Raw genomic sequence first — 14,075 nt, forward strand, 5'->3', positions numbered from 1 at the left:
GGTCAGTCCATCATGATATCGAATTGCGTATCAGCTTCTGAAAAATAGTGATTGTTCAACTCACTAAATTAGTGAGTGGTCTTTAATCAGGGGAATAGGGACCCTTTGGTGCTCCTTGGAGGAGTTTCAGTGGGTCCATGAGCTTTCATGATAAATAAATGATATTTGAAAAAAAAACAAAAAAAAAAACAGATATTTTCTGAATGCTATGCCGAGGTGAACTCAGAAAGAAAAGTTATCTGGTCTCAGTCAGGACTCGAACCCATGCCCTCTTGCAAAGCGGGCAAACATGCTATTATCCACACCACTGGAGACACGACCGTGCCTTCCTTAGTTCACGAACGGTGGTGTGAGGCGCTGAAGTAGAGACATTCTTTCCTAGTCCAACTCTGCATAATAATCAGAAAGCATGTTTCCTTGATATAGTGGCGGAGAAAAGCTGTCTATCTCTCTCCAACGCCTGAGTCATTTGCTGAAGTTAAGAGACCAGTTATGCCTCTACTTCAGCGGCGCTGGCCACATTACTTGAAATAAGGAAGGAAGGGCCATGTCTATAGTAATGCAGATGGTAGCTTACTTGAGGACCGGTTTGCAATAAGATATGGGTTCGAGCTCAGGTGGTGACCAGATGACTTTTCTTTTCCGATATCCCCTCGACATAATATGCAGAAAATATCTGTTTCCTTTAATATGGTGGACTGAGGAAAAAAGTCCTCTATATCTCCAAATATTATATTGTTAATATTATTATGTGCTGAATATTATTTTGTAAAAGATTCGTGGTTTTCATCTTATCGGTACAAAGTAGAAATGGTCCGGAGAACATAAAAGGTTATAAGAATCTTTGTACAAAGTAATTTTCATGACTGATTTGAACCAAATGATTTTCTATAAACTTGGATTTTCTATATCTGAGGAGGCAAAACAAATGATGCAGCTCACACACGACTTCATTCCCATCTGCATTACATCAAATTAAAAAAAAAAGAACACATTTACAATATTGACGATATTATGACATTATCACGACATTTCACACACAAAAAACAAGTGTGATTTTAACTTATACACGAAGATAGCGATATGTGTGTATTTTCTTGCTTATAACATGTGCCGGTTCGAATTATCATCAGGAATCCAATTCGCAGATCATTACCTGCTCATATCGAAAACTACATTTTCAGATCTTTTATTTACTTTTGAATCGACCACAGCCGCGACTTATCGCTATCCAATAATCTGTTGTATATCTTCGTCGTACTGATGGCTTGTGCACAGTGAATTCAGCCTACAACATTCCTGAACTGAACCTACGAGCGCAGAAATGATTGGTTTATTGGCTGCTTTCAATATTTTGGTTTTCTCGTTTTATTAACTTTTTCATTGCTTGAATAATCGGAGAAATGTTTTTCTCTCTGCAACAGAGAGAAAAAAACACATTTTTTTTTAGTTTTATTTTTGTAAACAAAAATAGATGACAGTCAAACGCAGACATTGCGAATTCAATACTATCGGGAAAAAAAAGGTGTGATGTGCAAACGTGAAACTCTGGTTCCGACCCACTATCACTGACACACTAATGGGTGAAGAAAGGCACTCAACCACTACACCATCCCATAGGTGCCATGCCATTACCATACAATACAAGCAAACCTTTCAGGAAAATAATAATAATAATATATACAAATACAAACATTTATACAAATACAACGCCACAACAGGCAAATTGCCCAACGAGGTGGCTGACTTAAGAACATCATGGGTCCCCGAGCCATTTTTTGGAAGCCCCACCCACTACTGCTACATCACACATGCACCCCCCCCCCCGCGGAACCTCCCACGAATCGGTACATGCGGGAATGTGCGTGTACGTGTAGTGCAACCTGACGTAAAGTTTGTTTCTGTGTAATGTTTGTTATGTGTAGTGCTGTCATCTGCCCCCAGTTTTTCTAACTATGAGTGAAGTGTTATGGTTGAATGATTTACCGTTGTAGGACTGTTGCTCTCTGTGGCGAGACTTTTTAACGGGGAGATCGGCTCGCATTCGCGCCTTGAAGTTGGGAACCACAGAAAACCAACTTCAGCCGACCACCACTGTGGGGTTCGAACCCGGATCCTCGCATCACGAGTCCGGCACTATAACCACTCGACCACCACAGCGGTGATATAGCCCTGTATATATGTATATACAGGGTGTCCTGCAAGTCCTAATTCGACCTTTATCTCAGGAACTGTTCGTCGTAGAGGTACGGATCAATTTAAAAAAAATAGCTCAAAATGTGTTTAAGAGCCACTCTATACCGATTTTGAGAGTTAACATAGTATGCTATAAAATTAAAAACATCAAAATTTTTATGCAGTTTTTATGTCCTCTAATTTCAAATTAAAGTTGTTGACCGGTCTCTATTGCGGCCAACAACAACAACAAAAAAAAAACCCCATTTTTTTAAGTGCTCTGATACATCGACTGAATTCAAAATCATAAAAATTGGGGGAAAGCACTAATGAAAGGGAAAGGTGCGTTTTTTGTTAAAGCAATTCTTTCCCAATTTTCCTCATAATCAAATATTTCAGCGAATATTGCACTTGAAACGTGAAAATATTTTGTGGACTCGGGAGAGTCAGAGCAACAACTTTTAATTGGTAATTAGAGGACGCGGAGACCGTGTAAAAATCTAGATTTTTTTTATTTTCTGAGAAATTGTATTTGCACTCTCGAAACTGGTACAGAACAATTTTTGCATACGTAACAGGGTGTATGGTATTTCACTAGCGAACCGTTGATCTTAGATGTATACTTCTAGTTAGAAAAAGTTTCCAAATAGCGTGTAGTACTCAGATATGTCATTCATGCTACAAGGGGTTGTATAGTTGTTAAAATATAAAAATTAACTTTTTATACAGTCCCCGTGTGACCCAATATCCAACTAAAAGGCTGTTGTCCTGTTTCTCCAGGATAAGAAAATCCACGTTTCCAAGTCAAATATTTACTGTTATATTCGAATTCCAAAAACGAAGAATAGTATAGAAAAAAACATCGTTAAATGCGGGTGAAACGACTTTTCCGCATTAGGAGCTGTTTCTTTCCCGACTCCCCCCCCCCCCTCCGTTTTTAAAATTCGAATATATCAGTGAATATAGCATCATATTCCTCAATGAATTAGAAACATGGGATTTTTTTTTGACGGGGCCACAACTTTTTAACCCCCTGGAGCCACGGGGAATGCATATACAAACATTTTTATTTTTTTAACTATACAACCTCTTGAGACAATAATGACATATCTGAGTACTACACGTTATTTCAAATTTTTTTCAATTTCGAAGTAGGCCTATACCTCTAGAATCAACGGTTCGACAGTAAAACGCCACACCCCCTGTTTGTTATGCGCCCTGTATATAACTAGTACATATGTGCGCGTCATCCATACGTTATTTTAGGAATTTCATCTTGAAGAAAGCCAAATGAAATCAAAAGAGGATGATTATTAGTAGGCTACTTCGCTCATCATTCATAAATGTTGGGAGCGCTTCGGGGATTCAAAGAGAAGTATGATAGAAGTGTATTGTATTATGCGTAAAAAAACACATTTTAATTTATTGTCATCATAGAAAGTTATTTATTTTTCACAGCCCAATACGTTAAACTGAGACTTTTTTGGATATTTCGTCGAGGTGTACTTCAGACAGGAAACTGATACCTACTCTAGTAATCGAATCTAGGAATTCTTGCACTTAGAACATTCGCACAAACCACAACACCACAGAGACATGAATTTTCTTCTGTTAACCCTCTAAGCGATATTGACGAGATACCCTCTTCTTCTTAAACCTCGTATTTTCGCAATGAAAAGCCTAGATTCTTTGTAAAATTTATTTCTCAACGGACATTTTTCCCAAAACAGTTTAGTTTGCTTCTGTTGGAAATCGGAAGAAAAGCTACTCAATTAAAAAAAAAAAGATCTGGGATTTTAAACGGGATTCACTGTTTTCTTCTGTACCGCTTCCGGTGATATTCACTGAGATGGTAATTATCATCTACTTTATCTTTGGAATAGCTAACAAAGGATACCAATGTCATCTCATTTCGTTGTGAACTGCTTGAGACAGCGGAAAAAAATGTTTCGAATCGTATTTTCGTAAATAAGAAGATATATTGAAATCGGAGTATATATGGAAGGGGGGGGGGGGTTGAAAAATCAAATGGTGTAAGTCATTTTTAAATTTTTTTTCAACACAAAGAAATTTGCATTTGAAATTTCTAGCAATTCTCGTGTCAGGAAAATCATATTGTTGCCATTTGTAGGCTATTTCATCAGCTTCAACTTGTACAACTTAATTTCTAAGTGAGTATCAAAATTCTTAGTTATGTGACTAAGTACACATCAACGAAATCTGGACATAAATCACTTGATTTGTCAACCCTCCATACATTGGGTGCACCTTTGCCATGTGCATTTGACGAGAACCTTCCTTTTGAATTGCGTTAGCTGAAATGAAAATCTAGAAGTTGCAAAGACTCCAAAACTCTTTTAAATAAATAGACATGACGGATAGGCCAATATAAATGCACAGCAATAATAAAATATGCATTATTTTGATGTCACAACTTCATATTTTAATTATCTGGATTTCTGTGATTGAATCTCGAATAGTTAAAATGTAATTGTTTATTAAAAAGGAATAAAGTAAATGCTGTATACGATGAGTAAAGCCGCAGTTTGGCAGGTAAGTGTTTAGCGCGCAAGCTTCCAACGCAACATCTTTAACCTAGTTGATGTGATCATCCACAAATATCCAAAACAGTTGTTATATAAGTACAGATAGTTTTACAGCAAGTATCGATCGAGTCAGGCATACTAGAATCGAATGATCCCTTTTCTCAAGTCACCCAATCCATAGCAACATTACAAAGAGAATTATAGGCATAAAATCATATTTTAGAGAATTTCTGTATTTGCAAGATGAAATTTGCAATGATTTATTGGGAAACACATCTTACTTTTATGTTATTGTTTCTTGTTAGTATTAGAACAATAACGTGGCATTTTAAGCGGAAGAATTCGTAGAAACGTAATGGTTATGTAACGTAATGTACATAATTCGAAAAAATTTGCTCTTTATTTTAATTTTTTTTTTTCATTTTCCCTCTGGGGTCTTTTTCATAACATTAGTTATATGTATTTATTTGCATGCGCCGTCGTTTCCCAGTATATCAGCTGATTTGTGAGAAGTAAAAAATCTTGTTTTATTCGAACCATATAAACATTATAATTTGTTTTTCGGTATCGTAAGAAGAAGTTTTATTGCAAGAAACCGGAACGGTATAAAAAAAAAAAAAATCCATTTGGCAACTATATGATGATTTTTGAATGGGTATCTATTTTTCTATTATAGAAAAAAAAAATTCACATTTGTTTTACTTCAGGACCGATATATAAGTTCATAACTATATTTCTCTGCGTAAATGGGTCATAAAACTGATTCATTATAAAAAAAACATTATTTCACTATAAATCCATTTAATTGATTTCTTAATAGCTTGATGAATATTAATCTAATACATTTTCCTGAATAAAATCGTTTTACTATCAGGGCTGGACAACATGCCCGGGGAAAATAAAAATTTTGAACAGTCATTGCATTATTTTTTACCATGTGCCCGACGCGGGCATATAAAGATAGAACAACAAAAAATGTTTTTGTATATTTTAGTTTTTTTTAAATTTTCTAACGATTGTGCACCGTACTGCAAATTGACACAATATCATGAAAATTTCGTTCAAAGGAAGAAAAATTCATATCATAAAATCTTGGCTTTAAACCATAATTTCCACGCAAAGATGAAAAATTTACTTTCCGATAAAGATAATAACATTACTTTAGTTATTTACTCCTAAAATCAACGAAAAAAAAAATTAAAAAATTAGTTATTTCCATCACGAGAGTTTTCTTCAGCAAATGAGTGATATCGACGACTAAACTATGCAACAACGTATTCTGTTCCTTAAAAGCATTCCATGAAACTCGCGAAAGAATAAAGATATAGACACATGCGATATAGGAAAGTAAGCTTTTATCACATCACAAAAGCAGAATAAAATGAATAAGAAAAAAATGAATAAAGTGATGATAATAATGCACGCTCGGACGAAAAACTCGATTATAACTACTTTTCTCTTTGATGTGTATCGCCTCGTGTATCGAATCTCGAAGGTTCTTCTTTGAAGAGACACATAATGAAATCAATCAGAAACTTTCGTATTATCTACTAGAGGTTTTTTCTTCTTGCTTTATTTATAAATCTTCCCTTTATTTATTTATATAATTTTTTTTTCCGGGAATAAGAGAGAATCTTCTCTCGTGTGAAAGAGTTTTCTGGCACCTGTTTTGAGAAGAGTGAGAGACCATGAGAATTTTTATTTTAGTTTCGTCTTTCGTAAAAGCTCCGCTTTTGTTCGTCCCTTGGAGCAGATGCGGCTATTTTCTTGTTAGTTCTTGACAAACTGGAACAAGTTGTTACTCTGGGGATGTGTCTCATTTCACGCTGCTTACGTCCCATTATCGCCCCTTAACGATGAGTGAAAGACACTCAACTAATTGATTGTTCCCAGTCTTGGCTCTAAGCTTTCAGTTCACAAGTTTTGTTTTTTTTTCTCTCTCTCTCCCAATTCTTCTTTGAAGACGTGCCACGTCTCTTTGTGTGTGTTTGGTTTTCATTTTTTTTTGTATGTTTCTCTTCTAAAGATGTTGAAAATATTTTTTCCCCGTTTTCACAAATGCGTCATAATTTATAGTATTTCATGGTTATTTATAGATATTTAATATACGATGATTCTGAGTGTGGGTTATTTTAGCTTTGGAGAGAAAATTATTTCGACTTTGAAAATCGAATCAATATTGAATCAACATTCTAGCTTTGGAGAGGGAATCAACATTGCGAGTTTAGTGAACTATATTCAGTAATTACAATATATGCAATCATCTAATGAACGATACCAGGTGTTCAATTATATCAAGCATTGTAAATTGACTTATTTGTACGAAATCAATAGGCTTACTGCCAAAACACACATGCCGAACTTCTAGAATTGGCTTAGGAAAAAGGAATTGTCACGGAAATATAATGGTCAATGCGCTTGCGTGGTATGCAAGAGGTCCTTATGTTGCATTGCGGTTGAGAGAGCAACCCCTTTTTTCCCCTCCGCATAATATCCAGAAAGCCTATTGATTTCACGTATTTTAGAAGAGTAAGGAAAAAATTATCTAAACTTTTTAATTTTTTTCACAAATGGTGAAATATCGTGTACCTACTTTGATACAAAAAAAACTTGTTCCTTAGTATAAAATTTGAATTTTTTTTTTTTTTTTTGATGCTTATAATTTAAGCCTCTTTTCCACCCATTAAAATACTACTTTATTTTCTACACACACATACACAAGAACACTCTTTTCCATATATTCAGTGATGTCTATTCATGATTTAATTCCCTACAGGATAGTAAAAAAATATCAGATTTTTAAGTAACAAGTTATTTGTAAATTCATTCCTGGGTAGTTCCACTGTTTCGGAAAAAATTTGCCAAGTCCTGCAAAGATTGAAAATAATGCTCCAAGATACAAGTCTTCCCTACAGTCCGTACCGTGAGAAAGTGAGTCAGTCAGTCTTCCAACCTTATTGGTCTCTGGGCTACTTTAGATAGATCTGAGCATCCTATTGTGAAGAGGGACTTGGATCACTCTTGTAGTATATCATCACTGATTACATTCCGACGCAAGATATTTACCGTAATTTTTTTCCCATTATCTGAAAGGTACTTGTTATGCATACCTATTATCATATTCATTTTTCCAAATTAAAAATGTTCATCAAAATAATTAATGAATACAATTAGTAGAACATTCTCTATCGAAAGAGAATCCTTTTTACTTATTAAGTACTTATAAAGTTTATAAAAAACACCAAGAGTTTAACATTAAAATTTATGAAAATATCGACATTGTTTGCTTAAAAAAAATCGATTCACTCTATTATTTTTCTCTTTAAATTTTTCCAATCATAATATACATTATTATATTTATGGATAGGCAAAACTAAACTCTATACTCCCGGTGAATATGTTATCCTTTAAGATTTCATTAGAAGTGATTACATATTCCTATAACAGATTACTTTTACAAGATCTATAATTATCTGCCAATTACGATGTACACCGTACGATCAATAAGGAATTCTGGTTATTTTAATAGCCCAGTTTCCGAAAACTTGAAAAGATGATATCGATCGATATTGAACATGGAGTTATATCATTATTAATCTAACTTATGGCCCGCATATTTTTGAAGATAAAAGTGAAAGAAAATCGTTCTTTTACTTGTAAAACAAGAGAAACAGCATTCACTGTAAGCAGAAGAAGCACTTAGTGAAATTGCTCGGAAAAAAATTGCAGCTTAATCTTTCACCTCTTAATATGCATAAAAGGGGAAGTATGAAAACAATAAATTATTGTTAAAGCAGCGTCTCGTAAATTACTCATAAATCACCATAACTTGAACATCACTCGGTTCTCTGAAGATATTGTGTGTGTTCGCTTTTTTTTTAATATAGGCGTTGAGAAATGCCTTTACTTGAATGAAATAGGAATCGTAAGCTTTCAAATTATGTAAATCCCATTTATTTCATACATTGGATTGCTTTTTTTATGAAAAACAATCAATAGATATGGAAAATGTAAAAAACAAGAATCAGTTAGAAATCTCAGATTACAAAACTTGTAAATGAAGTTGAATCTTAAGATTTTATGTAATACTTGGGAGGCTCTGCCCCCCCCCCTTTTTCTCTTCACAACATATCTTGTTTATTTTGTCCCATTTCATCAGTGTGCTATGGGAAGGGAAAGCACCAGGTGACTGAAGAAGAGAATTTTACAATGATAAAGCAACAAAAAACAAATCTGATTAATCAAGTACGCCCAGAAAACTTGCCTATGGAGGTCCCTAGACTCCAATCCGCTGAATTTTAGTGAGGTCCAGACTGGATTTATCTAGGGCTAACGATGTGTTGCAAATTTTACAATGTTAAACAACAAAAATCAATGAGATACATCTAGGGGTCCTCGAATTGGAATCTGTCAACATTTCCACGGTGCCCCGACCTGGAGACTTGTCGGACCTCCCCCCCCCCCCGGTGAGGGGCCACGAAAATTTTAAATTTTTATCAATTTTACAACGAATAAAATTCAGGGCCCCCAACCAATTACCCGGGACACCAATTCGCATACTTCTAGTGGGGGACCCAGACGATTTATCTCGGGATTTTGCTGTTGCGAAATTTTAAAATGTTAAACAACAGAAAAGATTGAGATTCCCCCAAAATGAAATGGGCCCCTGACTCGGAAGCTTGTCGGACATCTCCCCTGTGAGTGTCATGGCAAATGTTCATTTGTATTCATTTTACCAACGAATAAAATCCAGGCCCCCAGATTGGCTTAATTTTGAACTACCGATGTTGAAATTTTACAATGTTAAAAAATAAAAATCAATGAGATAAATTCAGGGGCCTCGAATTGGAACCTGTCAACATTTCCATGATGCCTCGACCTGGAGGCTTGTCGGACATTCCCCCCCCCCTGTGAGGAACTACGAAAATTTTTAATTTTTATCAATTTTAAAACGAATAAAATCAATTGCCCCATATCCAGTAGCTGGGACCCAATAAACAGATTTTTAGTGGAGGACCCAGACTGGATCTATCTCGGTCTTCCGCTGTTGCAAATTCTACAATGTTAAACAACAGAAAAGAAAGAGATTCATCAAGGGACCCCAAAATGAAAGCTGTAAACATGGGGTCCCCGACTTGAAAGCTTGCCAGTCATCCCCCGCTGCTTGTGTCATGAAGAATTTTCCTTTGTATTCATTTTAACAACGAATAAAATCCAGGGCCCCAACCAATTACCCGGGACACCAATTCGCATACTTTTAGTGGGGGGACCCAGACTGGATTTATTTCGGGCTTTCGCTGTTGCAAATTCTACAATGTTAAACAACAGAAAAGGATGAGAATCATCCAGGGCCCTCAAAATAAAACGGGCCCTTGACTCGGAAGTTTCTCGGACATCCCCCTGTGAGTGCCATGGCAAATGTTCATTTGTATTCATTTTACCCACGAATAAAATCCAGACTCCCCTCAATTACCCGTGACCGAATTCGCAAATTTTATGGAGCCCCCAGGCTGGATATATCTTGGGCTTCCGCTATCGCAAATTTTTCAATGTTAAACAGCAAGTAAACAACGAGATCTATCAAGGTCCAAGGAAATGAAACCTTTTAACTTCCCCATGAAGGCATACGTGCAATCCCCCCCCCCGGGTACCTCGACCCTGTGTGATGGGAGCACTGGTGTTATATGCATATTATACAAGTACAAATGCATGCCTCTCGGCATGACCCCCACAAGGGCCGGACTGATAGGGGCCAGAAAGATTCTTATCACTTTGATTTTTCACACTATAAATTAACCACAGAGGGGCCCCCGAAAAGCTGGTTTAGGGGATCACCATCTATTCCAGCCTAGGATCCGTGCTGTAGGATGGGGGAGCCTCTCGGTACATGCACATAACTCGGTCACGATGGGTCAAATGGGTCCCCATATATATATAGATATGAGTTAATGAAAACTTGATACAAGAGTTAAATGAAAACTTGATACAAGAGTTAAATGAAAACTTGATACAAGAGTTAAATGAAAACTTGATACAAGAGTTAAATGAAAACTTGATACAAGAGTTAAATGAAAACTTGATACAAGAGTTAAATGAAAACTTGATACAAGAGTTAAATGAAAACTTGATACAAGAGTTAAATGAAAACTTGATACAAGAGTTAAATGAAAACTTGATACAAGAGTTAAATGAAAACTTGATACAAGAGTTGAATTAAAACTTGACACAAAATTGTAACCCATTTCCGTAACACAAAAACGTTACGGATTTCCATCACTCAAAAAACGTCACCCACTTTCGTTACATAATAAAATCGTCACTAATTCCGGTTGCATAGAAACAGACCCTTTTTGAGTTTGTGATTTTATATTATAGAGTAGATAAAATGAAATTTATGAATTTTTACTGATTTCACCTGATTAGTTTTTTCTATGATTTCATCACTAACTACTTGAGTTAATAAATGAATAGACAAATATCTAAAAGTGTCTAAAGCAATGAAATCAACATTTATAAAAATTTAGGTAGGTATATTCAAATGAAAAATATACACGTATTATACACAAATTATCTTCTTAAATAAGATATAGAGTATGTATCAAACAAAAATAATGGAAATATTTCTGTTATCTATTAGTGGGATATCAGATACAACCAAGATATTTTTTTTTTATATATCATATCACTATCTATAAGCTACTGCTCTAATATTTTTCTTTAGTTCTAAAATTAGAATAATGAATGAATAATGTAAATAAATTAGAATAATTATTGGGCGCACTTCTCATGCGAGCTCGGAATTAATAATAATAGTTTGAAAAATAATAATTATAATATTTTAAAAAACAATTATGATGTTCATAAAATATATTCAAACACTCATCCTTGATAATTAATTTTGATTTTTTCATGGAATCAACATTTTGTTATATTATCGAGAATAAAATTCTTCACAATACCTACTGCATAAAACTAATATGAATAATATAGTTTCAACAAAATTCTTCATAAATATTCATGGTCATTATTATACAACACAAATATTTTTTTTTCGGTTTTTTTCTTTCTTAAAATAGATCCCCATTATTAGACTATAATTAATTTATGTTTTTATATTAACAAACTGAAATATTTTGCAAAAAGCTATTTCGGAAAATTTCAGAACTTTATTATTTGTGTTTTAACATAAATTATTATTTTTCATTTACTCATCCACACACAGTTAAAAAATTTACAATGTGTAAGCATTAGTTTATTATTTTGGTGTACGCACAAAATATACTGAATTCGTGTTTGTTTTATCGGGATTTACTAAAGCTTTTAGATAAATAAAGCATTTGAAAAGAGGTTAAAGGCAAACAACACACTTGTTATAGTGAATAGGAGAGTACAAAATTCCCTTTTCACCTAAGTTATTTTTTTGTAATCATCACAGATTTTATCTAAGAAAGTTCGCTCTCTGAAAATATTCGTTTCAGTATCGGTAAAGTAAATATTGGCTTTTTCTAATGTTTTTTCAATCGTAAGGTTTAAGAGCTTCTCGACTTCATTTAGACTATAATACTATCTTTACATCTAAGTCCGATAAAACATAGTTTGTTTTTTTCTTGTTCTCATTTGTATGCTAGGCATTCACAAGTAAAGATTCAAAAACCAATTCAAAACCAACCAGAAGGTTTTACACGAATTTTTTTTTCTCTAAATTTAAACAAGTGGCATCGAAAACATGTTTATTATATATATTTTTTACATTCAAACAGAAGGGTATTCACATTAAATACACCGCGGTATCATTTATTTATTACATGTTGAAAAAATATCCTCTTTATCGATTTTTTTTTCAAAAAGAAATAAAAAATTTTTAAGCTCAAAATAATTTTATATTATTAGCTTTCCTTCAAGTATAAAAAAGATTGAAATGAAAAGAACTTGAGATATTTTTAATTAATTTTTTTCTGAATTATCTTTATTTGTTCTATTCAATTAAAAAAAGTCTCGTGCAATATAAACTCTACTATTAGTATTAATTATAATGTTATTCTTACATTATACATATTAAATTCATTGCTATACTTTTACATCTATAAGCAGTAACTATCGCTGGTTTTCTTTAATCACACATACTAAATTTATCGCTATTTACAGTAATTATGAGTGAAAAATATTTATTTTGAGTTGAATTAATGGTTGAAAAGAAATGCACAAATATAATCGCAGATACAAAGTTGATATCTAAAGTCAAACTCGGTTACATTTTTGCTTTCTATTTCGCTTTTGGTTCCATCTCTATGGAATTTTCCTCAAAAATTATCAAGATTAGAGCTAAGCACATTCAGAGGATGTTCAATGAGTTAGTAGAATTCAATGGAAATTCATATGTTATTTTATTGCTTTTATTGCTAACTAATGATGAATGTTATAATTTGAGGAGTTTACAACCATAACAAACCAAGTTATTTTTTTTTTAAATGTGATAGTTAGCGCAGAAGGTGCAGCAAAGTATGTTCTGTTTACTGCTATATTGAGCCAAGACCGTATAGCTTATGTATTTTCTCAGATGTGACATTTTTTTTTCATAGCTGGTGAAGGAATATGTAAAACTTTCGCAGCCATACTGAAATAAGTCCATTCTTGATTAGAATATCGATTGCCTCGTGGCTATTTTTCATTATATTAATCATTTTTCAAGGAAATATGAGTTTGCGATTTTGAGTCTTCTGGAGAGGAATATGTTCCTGATAGGATATGTATCTGAATCATCGGATGATAATATTGTCAACGGTAGGTATCTAATATTGTTTTCATTGTTACATTTACAATATTATTTACATTACTTATAATTTGTTTACTGTTGACGATAGGCCTAAGTAGTATATTTTGTATATTAAAATATACAAATACTTATATTTAAGGGCCACCAGGACTGTTGAACATAAGAAAATCTAGCAAAAAGTAACACACATTTGCTCAAAGTTCTATTGAAAATCATAAATATAATTTTCTTTACTTCAAATTTTTGTACCTTAAAGGGTTCTTATTCTTTACTGTTCAAATTTCTTGAATAATGTTCATTATTATAAAGAATTTTGTGGATTACGGTTGAAAAACATTATTTCCCTCATAATTAATATCATTAAAAAATATATTCGAAGTTTCATAATTGGCCTGTTCGGAAAAAAAGCAAGTCCTCGACAAAAAAACACCTCACTGTATTGACACAACACTTGCTACAGGAAAATCATGCAATTGAAACACTGATGTTATTTGCAAGCTTTATATTCCTGATTAATAGTCTCCCCCTTCGAATGTCATAGCTTATAATAATCACATATGCATACTCGTTACGTAAAACTG

The sequence above is a fragment of the Pholcus phalangioides genome, unplaced genomic scaffold (genome assembly GCF_987345545.1).
Source record: "Pholcus phalangioides strain wild (caught in Gottingen) unplaced genomic scaffold, Ppha-v1.0 ptg000013l_1, whole genome shotgun sequence".
Taxonomy (NCBI): domain Eukaryota; kingdom Metazoa; phylum Arthropoda; class Arachnida; order Araneae; family Pholcidae; genus Pholcus; species Pholcus phalangioides.